This window comes from Dermacentor albipictus, chromosome 1, assembly GCF_038994185.2.
Source record: "Dermacentor albipictus isolate Rhodes 1998 colony chromosome 1, USDA_Dalb.pri_finalv2, whole genome shotgun sequence".
Taxonomy (NCBI): domain Eukaryota; kingdom Metazoa; phylum Arthropoda; class Arachnida; order Ixodida; family Ixodidae; genus Dermacentor; species Dermacentor albipictus.
Window position 1 is genome coordinate 242,757,511 of NC_091821.1, and position 22,298 is coordinate 242,779,808.

The 22,298-nt window shown below is 48.2% G+C and overlaps 1 protein-coding gene and 1 long non-coding RNA gene across 3 annotated transcripts in view; one reads left to right on the forward strand and one right to left on the reverse strand.

Moving 5' to 3' along the window:
- LOC135901604 (uncharacterized) overlaps positions 1–22,298 on the reverse strand; it is a 185,698-nt gene that overhangs the window by 153,522 nt on the left and 9,878 nt on the right. The window contains exon 1 of one of the 2 annotated variants that reach the window (XM_065431450.1): positions 7,646–7,993. The exons of the other annotated variant lie outside the window; for it this stretch is intronic. The gene's annotated coding sequence lies outside the window, so the exon portion shown is untranslated. Of the gene's footprint in view, positions 1–7,645; positions 7,994–22,298 lie in introns of those variants that run through there. 2 annotated transcript variants of the gene reach the window in all.
- LOC135901605 (uncharacterized) overlaps positions 1–22,298 on the forward strand; it is a 49,562-nt gene that overhangs the window by 14,976 nt on the left and 12,288 nt on the right. Inside the window, exon 3 of the long non-coding RNA XR_010564195.2 lies at positions 14,630–14,692. This is a non-coding gene — a long non-coding RNA (uncharacterized lncRNA). The remainder of the gene's footprint in view (positions 1–14,629; positions 14,693–22,298) is intronic.

Below are 22,298 nucleotides of genomic sequence, written 5' to 3' on the forward strand. Positions count from 1 at the left end.
GGGCTAGCACAATAGACGGCGCAGAAAAAAAGGGACATGAAGGACGACGCCTGTGATGTGTATTGTCGTACTGCCCTTGTTTCTAGGTGTGTCATGTATTGCGCTATAGTCAAGAGGCTACGTATGGGTGATACGTACTAGAAATCGTCGTGCTTCTTGAAAGCGCAACACAAACCTCTGAACAATAAAGCTTTCACGCACGATACACTGGGCGAGTCTGCAGAGAATGAGAATATCGTTTCGTAAGCACCCCCTCCCAACCACTTCGCAAAAACTGTTGCACTGGTTGGAACAGCCAATCTGTGCTTGCTGTTTTTGCCATGCTTTCAAGCAAGGTTGGACGCCATTAAAGGATCATTCCGCGTTACGTTCAACGAGAAACAACCTAGTTCCTTAAACATACAAGAAAACGAATGAAGGACAGAGAAGCTGACCAGAGCAATATAGGAACAGAACTGGAAAGAAGAGCAAGAAGGACGGACGAAGTGAGCCCTCGGGACAACCAAAGCGACGTATACATGCATGCACCCGATAAAGTCGTGTCGACTCGGCTTGTCGCACCGAAATCTGGTAGACGCTTTCACGTAAACGCTAGCGCGTTCAAAAGGACAGACTGGTGGGCTAATTGGTGTGACATTATTTACACAGTAGTGCAGAAGCGCATGGACGACGAAAGAAAAAGACGGTACACACTGCTAACAACTGAGTGTTTATTGCATGAAAGCAGATATATATGTCACCGCACAAAAAGAAAGGAGAAGGTCATTGTGGGGGGCTGACACTCTGTCAGGCATTAATTGCCTTTATGTCTGCCTCCTAGGCAACTGTTTCGATGCCTAAATAAAGTACTTTGACTTTGACTTTCACTTTGAAGACACAAACAAATCAACCCGGCAAGATCAACTGACACAGGCGGCTAACGCAAGAAAAACAACATTTCTTTCTCCGATAAGGAGACTGACGGGCAACTAACACATTCCCTATTCCTAATCTCTGCAGCTTCTACTATTTCACTGGAGAGCTGGTCACGGTGTATAGCCAGCGATTGAGTGCGATAAAACAGAGGCTTGCATCCACTGCGTGCGCAATGTGCGGCAAGGTGACCTGATAGGGCTAGTTTTTCAACGTTGTTTCTGTGCTCACGTAATCGTGGACCGATGCAGCTGCCCGTCTGTCCCACATACTCTTTGCCACAGTTCAACGGGATGCAGTAAACCACCCCTTCAACACAAGAAACAATTGGTTTTCGGTGGGTCTTGTTGCACCCACGTGGCTTGCGCGTATTCGCGTTTACTCTCGCACACAAGTTAGATAGCTTCAAGGAGAAGAGAGAGGTCGGGCCGAGCGATCGCCAAGGCGAGTTCGCAGTCAGCCGGGCCCGCCTGCAAAGGGTGGCTTGACTAACCCAATGCGCTAGGCAAGATGCTCTTAGACGCGATCGGGTCGGGTTGGGTCAGCTCGACTTCTGACTCTACCCGCTCACGCCTATAGTTCATGTAAACAGAGCTCAAGGCTGCCGAAGGCTTTCGGCTGCTGGGCCCAGCGTGACAACATTTTTTTTTCCAAGTTCCTCGCATCAGGCACTTCTTTTTAGCTTGTTCGGAGCGCGAAAGCGAAGAGTCGCACCTTTGCTGGGCGACGTTTTCAGTAGACCACAGAAGCTGCCCCTTTGCCTACGTTTGAGATCCTGCTGAGAGAGGTCATTATGCGTGCTCTAAGCCGCAAAGTACGTTAAACGTCTGTCAAGGAAAAGTAAAGTCGTAGGCAGTGGCGTAGCGAGAAATTATGTCGGGAGTTGCATGGTTCTCCGCTATCACTCCTCCGCTCCCCCCCCCCTCTCTCTCTCTCTCACAAGACAGCGCACTGTCTTCTGTCTTCTTGTTTATAGCCCCGTTTTTAGCGTTGTTTGTTTTTACAAGCATTTACAGCATTACAAGCCGACGACTGTGTAATCTTTTGTGAAGTTGATACTAATAGGGATGCTAACTCTCTCCAATCTGACATAGCTACTGCATCTAGATAATGTAAGACATGGCGAATGGATCTAAACGTAAAAAAAAAATGTAAGATTATGCGTGTCGGCCAACACACTATCAGTCCTCCTATTTATCTTTTGAACAACGTTCCACTAGGATCCGTCACATCTTATAAATACTTAGGTGTTCATATATCATGTAATCCAAATAGGACAGTGCACACAGAAAACATTATTAACAATGTTAACCGTATGCTAGGATACGTCGAAACTTTTCCACTGTTCCTTCTTCAGGTAAACTAACACTTTACAAAACCTTAATACAACCAAAGCTTCAATACGCTGCTTCTGTCTGGGATCCTATGCATGCAAAATTAATCAGTTTCCTGGAACTTCTTCACAATAACTCGACTCGTTTCATTCTCTCGAACTACAATCGCATTGCTAGCATAGCAACCATGAAGGCCAGCCTTTCCCTTCCGTCTCTAGCCCCGCGTAGAAAACTTAGCCGCTTGAATTTATTTTATAACATATACTACCATACCGTTCTTCACGACAAATTTATTCTATCACCGCAATATATGTCCCATCGCATTGATCAACGCCATAAGGTAGCTATTCCATGTTCTAAAACAAAAGCTTTCTTCGAATCTTTTCTTCCGCGCACAGCAATCGAGTGACACCACCTTCCTGCTGACATTGCATCAATCATCGATAACCAACGTTTTCGCGAGGCACTAACCACCATTCTTTAAGTTCATGCCTGTTTGAAATTGTTATTGTAACTTACTGTATCTTGTTGTTCTCTTTATGATTGTATTTTTCCCCCTCCCCTCTGTAATGCCATTGGCGTTGAGGGTAAATAAATAAATAAATAAATATGCGCAACATCGTTTAAAAACCGATAGTGAGCAACGTAACCCTCGTCACCCGCCCTTTGCCTGTATATTCTGCTCAAGAGCGAGATATGTATTTTCCAACCACAATATTCTCGTCCACAGACTAGCAGAGCCATGTATTCTTACCATTGAACAGCTTCGCCTTTACCACTTCAAACTTCACTGCTCGATCTTGCAGGTTTCGGTGATGGCAAAAGCACTTGAATCGCAACAATGAATTTCCTCCCGCAGGCTATGTGTGTGGTCGGAAACCACGAGGACAACAAATTTTGCCAGAGATTATAAAGCCTTTGAGCTCGCATTTCTCCCCTTGAGAGACCGCACTTAAATTGAGGAATATGTCTGTAGAGAAGAGCTACGGATTGGCAGTATGTATGAAACAAATAAAACAAATAAAATTCGAAACAGCTGGCCAAGACAGCAAACTTGCATTTTGAAAATGGTCTATAAAAATCCGCAGTCTACCCGTTTTTCGTGTACGCAGAAAGGACTGGCGTTTCCTTTAATGATTACCTGACGCAGAGAAAGTAACGCGAAAAAGGAAAGGCGCTGGAAAGAAAGGCAAAGAACAAAAAGGGATCTGTTGCAGCCAGGTAACCGCTGAGATAAGCGTTATTTTACAACCAGATCTTGGAAGTGAGTGGAGCAGCCACGGCTACGTACGGAAGAGGGCGGGCAAGTCGCCTATTGCTCAATCGCGCTTCCGTCGTTGTGGGCATTCTATATTCTTCTGCATTTAAGAATCCAGGAACGAACCTTTGCGCTAGAACTTCGCTAGTGTCATACGATACAAGTTTCACTCACTTTCGGTGACCTGTTGTCCGACTTGTTTGAAGAGATGTTTGGAAGTATTCTCGCGATCGTAGTACTGTAGTCCTCATCACGCGACGCATATCGTTATTTGGTCACATTTGGGAATCGGTGAGGCAAACAGTGCGAAGCAGGGCTGCTTTCTGTGTGAGAACCCTTTGTCAAAACTACGGCATCCGTAGCTAGTAGTAAAATAAGAGCTAGCAGCTCCAAGATATTTGAAACTTTTGTGTCTCCTGATAACCGGCTTGTCTGAAGACTGCAGAGAAGTTTTGTTAGGACGGGCTCTCGGCGGCAAGCAGCATGTGCTAGGACGGGGCATAGGTGGACCTCAGGTAGGCGACTGGTCACGGCCGTGTGGTATCGAGCGATCGGGCAGTGACGTTCTTCCTTTGTCCACAATTTTTCGCCACCTTTGTCCTTGGTACCTTTTGTGCCCGTAGTGTATCTCACCAGTGGTGCACTGTGTGCGCAACCGGTGACAGGCACAGAGCAAAGGCTGGTCCTTCTCCAGTAGGGTGCTTCGAAACATGGCGGGAGGCGGCGCTGACGTCGAGGCAACCTATTCTCCAGAGAACGACAAGGTCGCCATTCTCTCACCCGCCGTGGTTGCTTAGTGGCTTTGGTGTTGGGCTGCTAAGCGCGAGATCACGGGATCGAATCCCGGCCATAGCGGCCGCATTCCGATGCGGGAAAAATGCGAAAACACCCGTGTGCTTAGATTTAGGTGCACGTTAAAGAACCCCTGGTGGTCCAAATTATTCCGGAGTTCCCCACTTCAGCGTGCCTCATAATCAGATCGCGGTTTTGGCACGTAAAACCTCATATCTTTTTTCCGCCATTTTTTCAACAAAGAAAAATGTGAGGTTGCTTCAGACAGCTTTGCGCAAGCTTGTAGATTTTCCCTTCAATAAAGCTTTTTTCTCTCTCGCCGCTCCTGTATTCTCTGTGTGCCTGTCAAAAGCATATGTGCCTGGGGTAGCAGCGGCGCGGATGAATTTGTGTGTTCATTTCGAAAACGCTTGACACTGGCCGTGAACAAAGCTAAGGCCTCCGAAAATTTCTTGAATCTTACTAGATAGAATAGCTCGTCGGCTTGAGCCTCTTGAAATGTACTCCTATTAATTATCTGCTCGTGACTATTCATGTCCACTAGTCGGTGTGTCCCCTATATGGGACACGAAACGACTGATGAAATGGCCCTAATATTCGCTATTGTAAATACTGTAATTATTGGAAATAGGCCCTCTGTACTCTTCTGCTCCCGATTCTGTGCTTCCTCCAATTCTCAAACTGAAACTTTCTGTTCCGCGGGAAAGGAGTAAGGGGGAGGGGGGGAGGGGGAGTTTACGACTTTCTTCTGCCGACTACGATATTTCCGTTGTCGTTCAGTGCTCCTACGCCGCTTCTGCGTTTCACCAAGCTTACGTTTCTTTGGTGCCATTGTAAGAACCCGTCTTGGCACATGCGACCCCTTCAAGGCGATCGTCTAAACTGAGCCTAACCGCTACCACAACGCGATTTTTGCCAAACCACATCCATCAATCAGTTAGTCTTATCATTTTATACTTTTTTATTGCCTCACATGACTATGTCGAGGCGACGGCGACGTGAGCAGTTTTTCTTTTTATCAATTCTAAAGCTACGAGTCATCTACAGTTACAGTACTATAATGATCAAATGCCTTAACTTGACTCATTACGCCCTTATTTCTCAGTTACAAGGCGTTACGGGACAGAAACGGTTTCTCCGAGGTACGCGCCAAAGAATGCTCGCGCATTAAAAATGGTGCACTGCTAAGAGGGTAGGTATTATACCGTTTTATTACTGTCTGACCTCGTCGAAGAACTTTTCGCGTTGCTGCGAAGAAATAATGACGAGTAAAATGCTGTAACACTGTCCTTTTTCTCTGTGCGCATTCGGTAATTTAATTGAAAAGCTAAAAACACCACTCATTGCTGAACTGTTCAAATCAACGTTGCAAGCATCACTTCTTGAAAATCCAGGGCCGAATCGACGAAGTTTTTTCGCACGTAACCTGTTTGACCTTGGCCGTCCACCTTCGCCAACACGTCTACGCAGATTTGGTGGTACAAAATCAGCAAAAAGTGAAACGCTTGAATATCAAAGCTTGCTAAGGGAGAAGTGTGAGCCGAGCAAAACCCTCCCGTTTCATTTTGAGCGACGTACCTTTAAACGAAAAGTTGTGGATTGTTACGCAGAGGAGACGTAAATACATGTAAAAGGTATACAATGCGTGTTCATCCTTGACAATTCCACGTACTTTTAAAAAATAACTTGTTCTTGGGCTATTCGGTTGATACTTGGTGAAGTCTTCGTAGCGCAAATAAAGCAGACACAATGAACACAAGACCGTACACTATAGTAGTGCCCGTGGCGTCCGGTCTTCAGGTCGTTGCGTCTGTTTTATTTGCACCCCAACGGACTCACCAAGAGTTGTTTGTTGCGACTCAGCCGCAATAAACTATAACGTATAGGGATTGGTAACTTGCAAGCTGCGCATATAACGTGAAACGTGACGACAAGATACAGGTCTCGTCTTAACATCTTCAGATCAAAAGTCAGGCCACAAGCGCTGCTGTCAGTAACTGTGGTTCTCCGGTACAGTCTGTGCGGACAGCATTACGCAACATTCCTCTTCCTTTTTTTCATGCGTTCACACTGTTCACACTTTGTTCGGGTGCAGCGCGCGCCACCAACTGGAGAGATTGGATTGGCTGGGACAACGACAGTGCTGCAGCCCAAGGCGTGACTTCGCATACTTGAAAGCACCGTGCAATCACGAATACTCGAACCAAAGTGTCGTCGTATTCCGTGCTTACAGCTTTATCATTTAAAGGCCGACTCGCCGTTCGCTGAATCACGTCACCGTTGCGTGCGATTAGTCCCTGGTCGACAAGTATGCGTTCCGTAGGACGTGCCGAATGCAGTGCAACGGGCTCAGCCATCGCTTTCTGGTTCCGCAACAGGAAAAAAAGAAAGAAAGAAAACGTTAACGGGCGGTTACGCATATCAACGGTATACGTGTTTCACACCTGCGGCTGTCTCCGTTGGGCTGCAGCGCGTCTCCTCGCGTAGGAGAAGCAGGAAAGGCGCCCACTAAGCCCAACCGGCGGCCCACTGTCATCCCACCTGGCTTCGCTTTGCGTGGCGTATCTTCGAGGCCGCTTTCCTCGCAAGCGAAAGTCAATCCGAGCACTGCTTCTCCGCCCGACGGAGCTGTGGTTGCGAAAGAGCTCCGCAGTGCAGCGGCCGGCCTCGAGGCACTGGCGCGTCGGCTAAAGGTCGCTTCCGCGTTCGTTCAAATCGGCCGCCAAGTTCAAGCGCGGGGCCTCGCCGGCGTCCCGCGGCGCGCTCTTGCTCGGCGAGCCGGCGTACGAGCACGCTGCACCGACGGCGCCGGTAGCGGAAGAGGCTGGGCCGTGGACCGGCGCCAGGCCGATGCGGGAACCGGCTTCACCAGTTCCGGCGTCGCGCTAAGTCGGCCTGTCGCGATGTTTCTTTCGCCGTTCGGGAGTCGTAACACCGACGCGTATGCACCCCGAAGGCGAGAGGCTGGTGCCGAATGGTGGGAGCATGCTAGTCCGCACGAATTTCAGCAATTGTTTTCTGTGATTAATATATCCTATTTGCACCAAGTAGAGCACTTGCAAAGCGCCAGGTAAGGCTTCATCGTTGAAATCTGCCTGACTTTTGCTGGCAACATGAGGTTACGCAAACGTTTGAACGTCAGCAGTTTGCAACAAGTGACACAGTGCGAGCCTAGAAATTACTTCTCTCGTCTGCAATAACACTTTCAGGAGCGCAAGTTAAAGGGCGAGTGCATTGCAGGTGACTTCGTAAGCTCCCTTAACGTTGCTAATCGGTGTCTAGCGAGCCGATCACCGGCGCCGGGGAGCAAGCCGCCCGTCCGCTGGAGCATGCACGGGGACTTGGTTACCTGTAAGCGAGCTTCTCCGGGCTTCCCTGTCGCTCGACGGTGAAGCCTGTCGTCAGCAGCTGCGAACCTAGCACGTGAAGACTGCGTTCGTTCCTCGGGGTGGCGGCTTCAGTCGCGGCGCTCTGCTGCGGGACGCCCCGTAGCCTCCAAGTCTCGCCGGCTGCTCCCGCAGTCGCTCCTGACGCCCGGCGCTCTTTTTTCCCTCCCTCGTTTGCTCTCTTTCGAGCGATAACCTAGATACCCACGCAGTGGTACCGGTCTACCGTCCGTTGGGATCCCAATTGGCAGCAGTTGCAGTGTAGAGCTAAGGCAGCACCTTTCTGATCTGCCCAGATTTTTTTGCACAATGGCAGCACAGCCCGAACTGCAGGCGCGCAAGAACAACAGTCGAAGAGTGCGGTGGGGGGGGGAAGGCACACGGGGTGGGGGGAGGAAGAGAGAGGACCGCGAGCGCCCTGAGCGCACGCGGGGACGCGGAGGCTGCGAACGGGGAAGGAAAAGCGGCCTGTCATTGGCGGAAGTATGTCACGTGGGCACAAAGGCTCACTTGTGCTCTAGATTTAGAGGCGCCGCTTCCCCAGCCCTAGGGAACCGCAGCGCCCAGCTCTCGGGGCGAGAGTCCCGGGGCGCTCGGGCGGATTGATCGGTCCGCTTTCGGCCGCGACCGTGCGCCGGCCGGGGACCGACCGGCGGCGGAATTTTTCTTGCTGATGTTCCCGTGGCTTTTGACGGAACACGCGTCGAGCAACGATTTCCGAAAGTATTGGAGATAGCATCGATTTTGCGCTCGCCCGGCCGCGGTCGGCCCGCTTGCGTAAACGTCTGTGACTCGTTACGATGCAAAAGCACGTTCGCGGTGAGCAACTAAAGCTAACCTACGAAAAGAAATAAGACGCCTCAAAATATGATTCGCAAACATTTTGTCTCGTGAGCCATGCGAGCCGCAGACGATGGGAGGCGTGGCATTGGCGTGTCTACGGCTGCGCTCTAACGGTTTCGCAAGTGAACCTCCTTGAAATTCTACACTTTACTTATGATGTCCTTGGTCACGGAAAGAACGTGCGGTGAATGCCTTTTGTGGTAGAACACGTTTCAAACAGGACTCCAGCGCTCTTTTCACAGACAGCGGTAGCGAAGGCTGCCAGTTTCGAAAAGGCACTGCATTCTTCTCTGGCACAAGTCTCTAATTCGGTGACAACAACATTCTTCGGAAGTATGGCCGCCGCTTTTCTCCTTCTTTTTCTCTCTCTTTTTTCTTTTTGTTAGACCTTCCAAATTTGTTTGGGTATGTTTGAAGAAAGCATGAACGGGGTACATGGCACTTCTATGGAGCAGTGCGTACAATGGAGTAGGAGCAGAACCTGGTACACTCTCTTGCCCTAGTTCCTCCCCCCCCCCCCCTTTTTTTTTACTTGTTCGCGTTTACGAAGGTTAAGAGAGACGCGTAGGGTCATGCTTATAGGGTGTCGGATTTTGTCTAACAGGACAAGAGCATTGTTAACCTGGTACACTCTCTTGCCCTAGTTCCTTCCCCACCCCCTCCTTACTTTTTTACTTGTTCGCGTTTACGAAGGTTAAGAGAGCTAGACGCGTAGGGTCATGCTTATAGGGTGTCGGATTTTGTCTAACAGAACAAGAGCATTGTTAACCTGGTACACTCTCTTGCCCTAGTTCCTTCCCCACCCCCTCCTTACTTTTTTACTTGTTCGCGTTTACGAAGGTTAAGAGAGCTAGACGCGTAGGGTCATGCTTATAGGGTGTCGGATTTTGTCTAACAGAACAAGAGCATTGTTAACCTGGTACACTCTCTTGCCCTAGTTCCTTCCCCACCCCCTCCTTACTTTTTTACTTGTTCGCGTTTACGAAGGTTAAGAGAGCTAGACGCGTAGGGTCATGCTTATAGGGTGTCGGATTTTGTCTAACAGAACAAGAGCATTGTTAACCTGGTACACTCTCTTGCCCTAGTTCCTTCCCCACCCCCTCCTTACTTTTTTACTTGTTCGCGTTTACGAAGGTTAAGAGAGCTAGACGCGTAGGGTCATGCTTATAGGGTGTCGGATTTTGTCTAACAGAACAAGAACATTGCTTTCAGTGGGCCGCAGTACTGGCTTCGTGCACATATTACAAACTGTGTGTGCGTGCTTTAACACTAGGGGTGAGCAAATAGTTGCTTTGAGACCGAATTGAATACGAATCGAGTAGTTTGCGAATAATGTGCAGCCTTCTCACCGCTAACATTAGGCAATATTTACATTCTGATAATCGGAACATTGGATTGTTTCTGCCGTTGCACTATGCATTATAAAGCAAACTTTATTAGAATCACAAAGGGGCCATTGGGAACGATTAAACAGCTTGTTCGCAAACTCAGTACTCTTAGGAGCATACGCAGTCAGGTATTACATATGAAGTTTAGAAAGGTAGCCTTGTGAACCAATTAATACCTGTGTATGCCTTCGCGACCAAATCACAACTTCGTGCCGTCGGCGGTGATAGCAGAGCGACAAAAAAAAAAAGCACTTTTTCTCTAAGAGAGTTCGAATGGTCGCCGCAGATGGTGCCACCATTGTGTCAAGTATGTTGCAATGAAACGTATTCACATTTAATACGATGACAGGACACAGGCGCTGCGTCTATAAATAGTACCGAACAATGCCCACTGCCGGATGCTGTGTCTAACCAACATTTTGTCGAGTTATCGTGTTTAGCCGACAAATATCCTCGTCTGAGAAACGCAGCGTACTCTATGTCCACTATGGATAGGGTGAAAGCGATGACATTTTTGCTTAAGTTTCATGTTTGATCGTGTGCAGTTGACGACGTGAAGTATTCGAAAAAAATTCGGATTTTCAGATTATAACTATTTGATTCGAGGGCCGAATCGAGAGAGAGAGAGAAGGAGAGGGAGAGAAACTTTAATCGAATCGAATAGAGCAATGTTCCATCCGTTAAGCGAAATTTTCGGATATTCGCACACCCCTATTTAACTCTGAATCAAGGCGGGCCGGTCTCACACGCAATATGCACGGCCGAGATCATTATTATTTTGCTACCATGTCGGTAAAAAGCGAACGAATGGGCGGTCATCTGAAACCCATTGGTGTTTCTGATGGAAAAAGAGTGGTGGAAAATTCTCGCAAAAGAATAGCACTCACACTAGAATGGCAATACTATAGCATATCACACTCGTTACAGGCAATCACTGTTTCATTCAGCATTTTGTAAAGATGAGGCATAAAAGAATTGAAAGTAGTTTAATCTGGGGCCAGAGGTATGTCATTGTGACCTTGGTCGGCCGAAAGAAACAGAGCTGGTTGTTCATTGTGCCCTATGGTAAAGGTTCGAGTGGCTATGTGCACATTCAACCAGAGTGCACTGATGTAAATATACTATCAGATGTGTGCGCAAGTTGGTGCTTATTAAACTGAGCTATAGATTTCAAGGAGACAAAGAGGTGCCATGCACCAAATGGAAGGTATCCTTGTGGAACGCAAAGGCGTTTGAATTCAAAGCAAGGTATCCTGCACAGAAAGCACCTTGTGAGCATGACACACGTGTATAAATCTTGGAAAAAGCCTTGAAAAAGACAAGTCCAGTTGTCGAGACGTTGACTCCGGCTTTCGCCTTGTTCTCGTTTTGCTCATCGTCTTGAATTTCCATCTCCCGCCTTCCCCGTGTTTTCCCTGTATATATCTTGAGTGACAAACGTCCTGACGTTAAAGCTACGAAGTAGGAATTCACGTGACAAAGTGGTTTTGCTGTTGCGTTCTCTCTTCCTTTCTTCTTACAGAGGTATCTGCTATGAGTCTTTTGAGTTTCTATTTTCCCGTTCACATGCCGCGCGGGAAAAAAAAAACATAATCGTCATGTCATTATGGCAGCAATGCAATAAAGTAAATTAAAGAACGTTTCGAGTATTAGACGCCAGGTTACAGGTTAGAGGAACACCCTCGCCGAATGAATTCGTCATCCTCGTGAACGGCCGCCCTATATGCAAATTGGCTTGTGAGAGGACATGAGCATTCGGTTGTACGGCTCAGCAAGTTCTATTTACTTTTCCCTTCGGTTCTCGCTTATGACACTATTGTTGATCTCGTGTCCGAGAGCCTTGTACATTGCCCGTTGCGATAGTATAATGTGAAGAGAAAATCATTCGTGCGCTTTTCAGTGCCATTCTTTCTTGCATCTATGTTATATATATATATATATATATATATATATATATATATATATATATATATATATATATATATATATATATATATATATATATATATATATATTCTTCTTTTTCGTGCAAGAGTGTGAGAGCTACACACTCTGGGAGCAGCAGAGACGTAATAACTGATGTGCCCGGTTCTACACGGGTAAGCTGGATCAGCGCACGATATACAAACAATGCATGTTACCAAGTAAGTTTGCAAACGCTGCTAGCCATTGGGCAGCAGTGCACCACATGTCTCCCGGCCATGGCGGCCACATTTCGATGGGGGCGAAATGCGAAAACACCCGTGTGCTTAGATTTAGGTGCACGTTAAAGAACCCCAGGTGGTCAAAATTTCCGGAGTCCTCCACTACGGCGTGCCTCATAATCAGAAAGTGGTTTTGGCACGTAAAACCCCAAATATTATTATTGTTATTGCACCACATGTGGACGACTAAGGCCTCAGCGTCTACGTATAACGTTCGCGCAGTGCTTGCTTTTTAACAAAACCGCACTAGTCGTTAAAGCAATGGAAAAACCTTTCGGAAAGTAAGCATACATATATTCCTAACCTTCCGCCGAATGTCTGTAGTTATTACTTCGCTTAAAAAAACAAATTTAGGCTGCGCTCCTGACGTTCGACGTAATCATACGCATGCAGCGTTTCACACACCCCCTCCTCCCCCTCCCCCCTCCCCCATTCTCCCGTTCCCCTGTGTTTGTTTAGGTTTTTCATGTAGTTACCCAGCCCCGTAAACCTACTCTCAGTAGTGTTCAGCTCAAAAACTTGCTGCTACGGTGGACGTTGCTGTCGCGTCACGCATCCTGCGCGCCGTGCGGCTCGCTGACTGCGCCGATACGGCCAATTTTACCCGCCACGCCGCCAGCGTTTTGCAACGCCCTTCAGTCTGCCAGGATTCGACGAGCGGCAACACGCTTTTTCGAAGCTCTGGGAGCCGCAAAGTAAACGGGGTCTCACTGGCTGGCGGGAAGTGAATGGCCCGACGAGGTATGACGCGCGGCTAATTTTACGCGCCCTCCATTTGGGCAAGTGTCCTCGCTGCTGTGGGGAGAGCGACCGGACGCGCGCGCGTGTCTGTGCGCGGAGGGGTGCCCCATCCATCATCGGCGGAACCAATTTGCAATCGGCAAGCTCTCGCGTTGTAACGTCGCGTGTCCTACCCAGCCCGTAAACATAATCGCTCTCGGGTGGCCGCTGTAATACCGGCGATCGTCTGCGCTGCGTAGCTCAGGAGAGCCAACAGACAAATCAGTTGGATTTGGGGGACACTAACTTTCAAAAGCAGTCACTGTAAAGGTTCTAAAATTGGTACAGCGCAACATATAAAGGAAGAAACAAGCCGAGTTGGCCAGATAAAGGAACAGAGCGCTGACTTCCAACTGCTTTATTGACAGGTTACACGAAATATATAGCTACAAGTAAGCACCAGCGCATGCGTCAAAACACTTCACAAAGCATCACACCGATAGAAGGCTACACCATCATGAGTCACAGAACGCGCAATTCTCTAATGCAAGGTTAAACTGATCAATAAATCTTACTTCCTGTGGAGATAGGCACAAAGATGGCGCGCTAACGCACGTGCTGCCAGCCCTTGCTATGGATGGATGGATGGAGTAACTTTACAGAAAGGTCCTGCGAGCTACGGGGCGCAAGGTCCCATAGAGCGGGCTACTCCCACGTTGGGACCGGGAGTTGTAACTCCCTGGCCGCATCGTGGCTTGCTATGAGATCAGCTTCAATGATCTCCCGAGTAATTTGTGATCGGTGCTTTTTTAGCACTTCACACCGATAAAAATTCGGCTTACCTCCACAGTCGCGACAATGAATTCTTAAGTGTCCCTGTAATAGCTCGGTGCACGTTGTAATCATGTTCTTTTAGCCTTTAATTAAGGCAGTGACCAGCTTGGCCTATATAACTCTTCCCGCATGATAGTGGTATTGAATAAACAACCCCAACAACGCAAGACCCAGAACGCTTCTTGTGAAGGTCGAACATACAGTAGAGCGCGACTGAGTGCATTTACGACTGTACAGAGCACGCGTAACGTAACCGGCGCAGAAAACGCTACTTACACGTCACCCTTGCGGCCAATCTTTTTTAATCTGTGAGAGACGTCATGCAAATATGGATTGACTACCGGCCTCTTTAGCTCATTATTTCTTTGTTGGGCTTCCGTGTAACTGTCCTTCTTTAGCTGTTTTAATAGCTTCTCAGCTATGGCCGACAGTAGTGTGGCCGAGTACCCGACACACAAAAGTCGATCAACTTGACCTGCAAAACTGCGCTGCATGGTATGATGACAGGATTTCCGGAGGGCATTAGTAAGACAAAGATCAGCGATGCTTCACTTAACCAACTTCGAATGGGCTGAGTCAAATGATGAAAGACTGAGGCCGGCTCGGCTTGTTTCTTCCTTTCTATGTTGCGCTGTACCAGTTTTAGAATGCAATACCAACTCGCCCAATCCTCAACCCTAGCGAACTGTAAAGGGCTGTCCAGGCGCGGTATGGCCTTGTGCTTATATGGTGAATCTAAATGCTCTCGTTTAAAATTTTCTCTCCGAACTTAAAATATTCTGAAAAGGCTCCACTTCAGCGTACTTGCGAAATGGTGCGCTGCGACGCTGTACATTATGGTCTCTCCTATTAGAGAAAGGCGTTCGTGGAAAGATGCTCGTATTCGTGTGGAAAGCGTATCCTTTTTATGACTTTGCTTGTCTGTATAGCGTAAATCGCTCTTTCTCTCTTCTTCCAGGACTAACACCATCTCCGACCTCCTTAAGCGACGAAAGAAGCGAAGATCGCGGATGCTCACGCGGTAACCTTTCTTCTAATTTACCTTAAAAATGCAAAATTCAGCTAATTGTTTTTACCTTGCCTGATAAAAAGAAGTGATTTCTAAAGACGAAAATATTCGCATCTCCTAGTGGCAGACTCAAACCACTTATAATTGATAATGTGTCATGCGATAGCAAAAGTCACCGAGGAGAATTAATTGGCCATTGATCATCTGACAAATGACGTTGTGTACGGGTCGGGTTATAGTAGGAATACATTCGGGCGCCCATAACTCATGGTAGAGTCCGCATTGTGATAACGCGAGGAGCGCCGCGGCGATGCTTATGATATACGCTAGAAAAGTTTTGTGAATACGCGCTCGGATCACTCGATCTGAGCCTGAAATTAAAGATGTGAGTTACTTCCCACATAGATAGCACTTTTTTTTTCTTTTTTTATGAGTGACAAGAATGGTGACGATGTTAGAGGTGAAGTTAGCTTGCATAAGCACAAGCCGTCGTTCGGCTCTCCATGACTGTCGCCCAGGGTACAGATCCGACCGTCCGTCCATCCGTCTTTTTTTGATCATGCATCCCCATTTGATCTCTGATTAGGGGCTCCGTAACCAGGGGGGGGGGGGGGCGGGGAGGGCGCAGTCGGGGCGCGCGCACCTACAGGCTTCAAGGTAGGAGACAGTGCTCCTCCAGCAATCACGATAACCTCTCCCCCCTTCCCCCTCTTGCCCCATCTATCCATTCGCATACAGCAAATTAAGCCTGGATTTCAAAACAAAAGCAAAAGTTAACACAGGGCGTTGTGAGCCTGCCCATCCACCTAAATAGATTACCCGTTTATTCACCGTTCGGTTTCTGTTCGAGTTATTCGGTGCTGTCTTCAGTTCCCAGCTTTTGCTCGCGCAGACGTTTTGCGGTCTTCGTCGCTTATAAAAGATGCTCTGTGCGGACGCAAGAAGGTAGTTTTTAACGTCAACCTCACCTAACAGCAACGAGAGAGGAGGCAAGCTGCCAACAACGCGCCTTGTGTTGCGTGCTTCGGGCCAATATAGGAAAACTTGGGAGAAGCAGCGGCGCACTGCGTGCCGGAGGCACTCTTGACCGGATGGAGCAGAGGGATTCTCCGGCACACACTCAGCTAGGCCCAGGCGGCCGCCGCTCAAGGCCAGCCCGCAGCGCATTCACAGAGCTCGGATTCATGCTGAACTACGAGCGTGTGCACTGTCTGGCTCGCGCGTACACCGAGCAATGTTTTGTTTAATCCCGTCCACAACCGCAACGCGTCCCAGACATACGCGTCTCATTACCGCTGCAGTCTGAATAAACAGGACATGGCTGCGAAAGCCCGCGGAGCCTGCGGACGCTTTCGACTATAGACTCTTGACGCATCTTGCCTCTCTTCCACCCCCGCCCGTTGTTTTTTTTTCCTTTTTTTTTTTAACCGCCAGTTGCGCGCTCAGCGACGATTGCCTGGCCCGATTGGTTTTGCGAACACCCGAGCCATGCGGCCTGCGTGAAAGAGAGGCTCGTCATGCGCTCAAGTGGCGTATCGTCATCCACAAAACCGTGACCACTTCGGCTAAACGAAACCTCAGACTTCATTCCTTTTCCTGATAACATACAGTAAGGGGGTCATCTTGCAAACAATCCTCGGTGTGTTCGTGTGACTAGGCGATAAAGAAAAAGGTGAGGGAGGCTGTACCTCACACCGATGTGACCTCTAAGTGGTGCATTGACCACGTTGACAGTTTGACCATAGGTTTGACCAAAATAATATGCCAGACTTTTCTTTTTCACCGAGTCGGATGCATGCACTGCGCACCCGTGAGCAAAAGTATACCGACCTGGGACTGCACGATAAAACAAATTTTCTCCTCTGTTTGTACGCGAATGCAACTTAAAATTAAAGACGGCATTGCAAATTCGGCATTATGAATTTTCTATTGCACTCGTCAGTTTGCGTTTATGTATGGTAATTACGAAGAAATTCTGTTTTTTCGGCAACCCTGTGGTCCGTATACTTCTTGCTCAGGGTTGTACATGGTGTTTTTTTTTTCCTTTTCCCCTCTCTTTTAAGGGGGTCGATTGGCATTATTGGGATACATCACGCAGTTTATTGCTCTGCGACAATCTGTGCATCTGTTCTCCCCGACCTCTTCAATCATAAATTTTAAAAAACATTTGAAACTTCTCTCGCACTGGGCGGAATCCAATCCCCGTCACGTGGGATCCACAAGCACAGCAGCCTGGCGCTTTAACGACCCACGGCCTAGCGAGCTGCGCCGCGTATGCACTGGTGCCGCTCTTCAATGAACCTCTTTCGAATTTCACGCTAGTAGCTTTCGAAGCCTGTTTGTATTCGCTTCGCACCACTTTGAACTAATCTTATTCAACATTATAACAAGTCTGCCCTGCTCCAAGGTAAAGTAACAAGATTTAAATGCTTCGTACGCGAAGCTGTCATTCAAATGTTAGAAACTAATGCACTGGTCGCCTGCACAAGAAGAGTGCCAAAAAGCTTTCGCAGCTTACCGGTTCTTGTCAGTGCGAGCTCTCTAAACGGGACGAGAAAAATGCGCGTCACAAGCACACGGACAACCGACACAACTTTGTCTAAATCGAAAACACAACAGGCAGATATAGGGGGGGGGTTAGACGACATGCAGATAAGCTACTTACAGCCTTGCAATAGTTGAACAAAGCAGCAATAAACTCTTCAGGCTAATCTTTCTGTGTTTGTATGCGCAAGGCCTCTGATGGCCAGATTTTCAGCCAAATTTCTGTCATCGCCTATCAGAAATTAAGCCGCAGTTGACACAACTTTCAGTCACTGGGCTGTTATAACCGAGAATACTCGTAATGCACGCAGCTATTGCTTCACTCTACCTTGATCCTACTGTTTACGATATTAACGATTCTTGTCCGTTTCGATCGTTGTTTTCGACATTAAACATCTGATCGTCTAGTCGCCTATCCTTGCGCTCGTTAGGGTAACAAGCGCGACGGTATGTAATTTTGTGCGCCTACACTTTTTAGAGTTTTTTCACCGCTTCTTATTTCTTCCTCCCTCCCTTCCTTTCTTTTTTTCTTAATGTGCAAGAACCGCGGCAACAGCGGCAGCAAAGACGTCGATTCAACCACCAGGCACGCCCCGAATGGTCCGAAACTTTCTCCAACTTTCTCCGTTACACCGTTCGCGCGGTGCACCAGCCTTCTACGAACGCACGCGACCGGCTGGCTTGTCATGGCTTGTCTAGGCTAGATGTCCGCGGCGGGCGAGCGGGTGGCGCGCACTGCATTCCGCGAACGCCGCCGTCCGCGACGTGACACTGCGTTCCGGGGAAAACAAATTCGATATCTCGGCCGCACTGTTATGAATGGGGGCTGCGCGCGATTGACAGCTCTTCGAGGAAGTGTCCTCCCTTCGCTGTAGGAGAAGCCCCGGCACTTCGATCAGCTCGTCGTCTTCTGACAGCTCGCCGTCTGTAGTCTCCGTAGCTCTAGTCTCCCCTCGATTATATTATTTTCTTCCATATCTCTTAACAAAACCCTGTGTTTATTTTACCCGGATTCTGGGGAACAACACGGCGCCGTTCCCGGATTCTTGACCCTTTCCGTCGGTGATGAGGCCTCACTCAGTCTGCACGCATTTCATATCGCCGCTGCCTACCTAACCACTGTCGTTCCGGTATAATTTCTTCATTACCCTTCATTTTGTCGACTTTGCTGGTTTTGCGTTAACGGTTGACGTCTCTCGTTAAGAATATGCGGAACATATTATGTCGAATTTTATTGCTGTGGAAGCTTTAGAAGGAGTACGCGAGACCATGTTCGAAGGCAGTCTGTACGTGCGCTATCCCGACGAACTGCGACTGCGTCAACCTCACAAAAAGGAACATATAGTCCTGTGTTTTCCCCAGTTGTAATTTTGTCAAGAAGCATTCGCGTCATGTACCCTACCGCGGTGCCTTATGGCACATTCGACTGTGGCTTTCGGAGCGCTCAGGCAGTGCTTCAAATGTCATGTAAGACACGAACAAAGGCTCATTAACAGCCTGAATGGGCTGAAATATCGATAACGAAGCTTGATTGAAGCTATTTGACCCACTTATTCTCGTAATACAGATTTCAAGTTGTCTTTCATGGCCAAAGTACCACAACACTCTGCAATGACCAGTTGAATGTCCGATTAACTCGTGTTCTAACAACAGAGCTTGGAACGACGATCGAGGAAGACCGTACGGAGGGATTAAGTTGTTGTTTTTGTTCCGAGACAGTGGCACAAAGCAATAACTATAGAACCTTAGACATATGCCAAGAAGAGCACGGAAAAATGCCCTACTAAATTACCGAAGTATGGACCATATTCTATTGCTCGTCATGAGATCTGTTTTCAAATGTTACGAAGCCATGTTAGTAAAGCGGGGAACGAGAGGGACAGAAGAATCAAAGAGAAGAAAGGTAAGAAATGTCAACCAGCTAGACGACAGTCCGGTTTGCAGCCTACACTGTGAATAAATGAAAGGGGAACGAGGTATAATATATTTGAAACGGGAACATTTGAAAATAAAAAGTTACATTTGTTGAGTTGTGCTTCCTCTTTTATATTTAGATTTTTCTTTCCGCCAATCCTGCTCTGCATTTCTTTATCTCTCTTTTCTTTCTTTTATTTCTTTTTGCCTCCTTAGATCAGGCGGCCTGCTTCCGGGCACAGCAGCCCCCTTGCCAGTCAGTTCGCTTGTTGTATTGTTATTCTGCCGTGCCTGTATTTGATCATCATCACCATTATCATCATCATCGTCGTCGTCGTCGTCGTCGTCGTCGTCGTCGTTGACATCTTCAGTTTTTATTTGAGTTCACTGCTTGCCAAAGGCTTATCCAGAGCCACTCAATCACTGGTAGAGCCGCTCAGCAGCAGACAGAGCCACTAGCAGAGTGAACTTAAATGTAGCACTTAACTGACCACGAAATTACATTACCGGCGGCCCGTGCTCGAAACAGAAGGAAGGAAAACCCGCGTGAGCCCATGTGTACTGGGAACAGAAGATTTCAGTCTCATTTTCTTTCTTTCTTTTTACGAAATCTCGGAATGAGTGATGCTCTCTGCATGCGATGCGACGAAGCTGTAGATTATAAATGTTGTTATAGGCAACCCAACGCAAAGTGAGAGAAAGAAGCGTCAGCCACGTGTACACCTGCGACGTTCGAGACAATACGTGTTCGCCGGTCAATAAGTGCATGCGAGAGCCACTATACATGCGATAGGATAATACGTGCAAGAGAGCCTCCAGAGAATCACACCCCCCTCTGTGGACAAGACTGCGACTTAATAATGTGATGAACGCAAAAAGTACTCCTCAGGCCTCATAGTAGTTATGAGTACATATACATCGACACTCCACACAAAGGTCCTTGGCAATATTGATAGTGAATCATGGACACCTTCCAGATTTATGCATGCAACTTCTATTAATTTCGCACACTTGGCTCCGCACCTTGTCCCCGCCGCGGTGGCTAAGTAGCCATGGCGTTCGGCTCCTTAGCAAGAGGTGGCAGGTTCGATTCCCGACCGTGGCGGTTGAATTCCTATGGGGGCGGAAAGGAAAAAAAAACAAAAAAAAACTAGTGTACCGCTCTTTGTATCCAAACTAGACAACTCCAGGTAATCAAAATTAAGCTGGAGCTATATGGCGTGTTTCATATACCCTGTATTGCTTTGGGCCACTAAACACAATCAATCAGTCAATCAATCAATTTGTGTGCCTCGTAAAACCGAAATTTTCGGCACTCGGTACCTCGTAAACCGAACGGACATGCAGCGCTCTGGTGATTAACTCGGGTGCCATGAGATGATGCTGTCACAAAGCCGGTGATCTTTATGGCATTTTATTGATGCACTGCTTGCGAGAACTCCGTAATTTTCACCGGTTATTAAGGCGAAACCCTTAAGTTGCTTATAACCACGATGGTCTTGAAAACGCGGCGTGCGGTAAAGAAGTCATGTGAGCTCGCCTCCCACAGACACGCGCTCGCGCCATTGGTCTCGTGTTCGTCGTCGTCTATCTCCGCAGCTGGCTCCGATGCCCGCTCATCATGAAAAAGTAAAGGCAACGTTAATGAAGATAAGGTTAATTCAGGCACTCGAACCCACGACCTTCGGTGGGAGTCGAACCCTCGTGTCTATGTGGAAGTGGAACGCACGACATTTGGTGTTAAGGCGAAGTTAATTGAGGCACAGTTAAATAACAGTTAAATAAGGCAACGTCAATTAAAGCATTCGAACCCACGACCTTTGGTGGGAGAAAACAAGTAACAAGAAGTGACAACGCATTCGAATGAGCATGTCAAGCAATTTAATGAATGTATCTTGAGCGCGCAGGCTCTCGCCTTCACCCTTTGTGGCGTATCCTAAAGTGACTGTGAATTTTTAATTGGTACAATCTAGCGCTACAGACACGGCACGCAGCCTTTAGCAGCCTTGCGGTGACTCATCGAGCATGCTTGCTTTAGAGGGTTTAGACATAGCAGACGCGAGAGAGAGAGAGAGAGAGAGAGAGAGAGAGAGAGCTTGTGCACGATATTTGTTACGGACATCGTTCATTCTAAGCAGAAGCCGAGGGCGATTGTCACGTATACGTTAACTAAGAGAGAAAGAGGGGGGGGGCAATTAATTATGCGAAAAAGAAGTGAGGCGTGCAGACAGGACACAAGAGTAGAGAAGTGGACAATACGAACGCGGGGGGACAATAATAAGGAAAGGCAGGCAGTTTAAAGAAGACCTCGCACGGTTGCAGCGAAGCCGTGTGAAGCGCCCGGAAATGGTTGCATGTACAACAACTACGAGCCTTTCGACTATTCAGCAAAGATGGGAGTTCTTTCACTTAGACTCGGGCGATAATACGACTGGTTCCGATATTGAAAAAAAGTAACAGTGACGAGGGCTACATGTATCTTGCTTGTCTCCGCTAAATTAGACCTACGCTGATAAAAGCTCGTGAACAGCGCGGAAATGACTCGGTGCAAAATTGATAGGTATATCATTTGTCAGCCTGTTTCGAGTTCACTTGCGAACCTACCACGTGTGGTGGCCATCATCAATTCAAAGCCGCTTTTGCGCCGTCTCTTCTTTCTCCGGCACAGCGCGGGTCGTTCTGAATCCGTGGCGTGCGCAATCTGCGCTGAAAGGACACGTCTTTGCCACCGCGACGCCTCGCGCGAACCTCTGCGGTCACGATGAGAGGGACACGTTCGCGCGTTCGGTGCGCCCGCGCCCTGGGACCCCCGTCGCAACAAACCGCTAAACAAGGGGGCCTGCGTGGGGGTGCCCTCGGCTCGTGATATTGACCTCGACGCCATTTCCTGTGCATTGGTGGCCGGTTGGCTGTGCTGCGCTGGCAGCCGGCCTGCTCATTCAGCGGGAGCCACAATGTGCCCTCGGCTCAGCCCCTCTTACACTCCCCGATGCCCCAGCGCTGTTCGCCGAAGAGCAGCCCTCCTCAATGGAGGCTCCCTCGGTATTTACGCCCCTGGTACGGCGAGAGATGGGAACAGATAGGGCGCCACGGCAAAGGGACCCCTGGATGACCCGCGGTGGCAAAAAGGCTGGCGGCTGCCGACGAACACGTCCCGGCT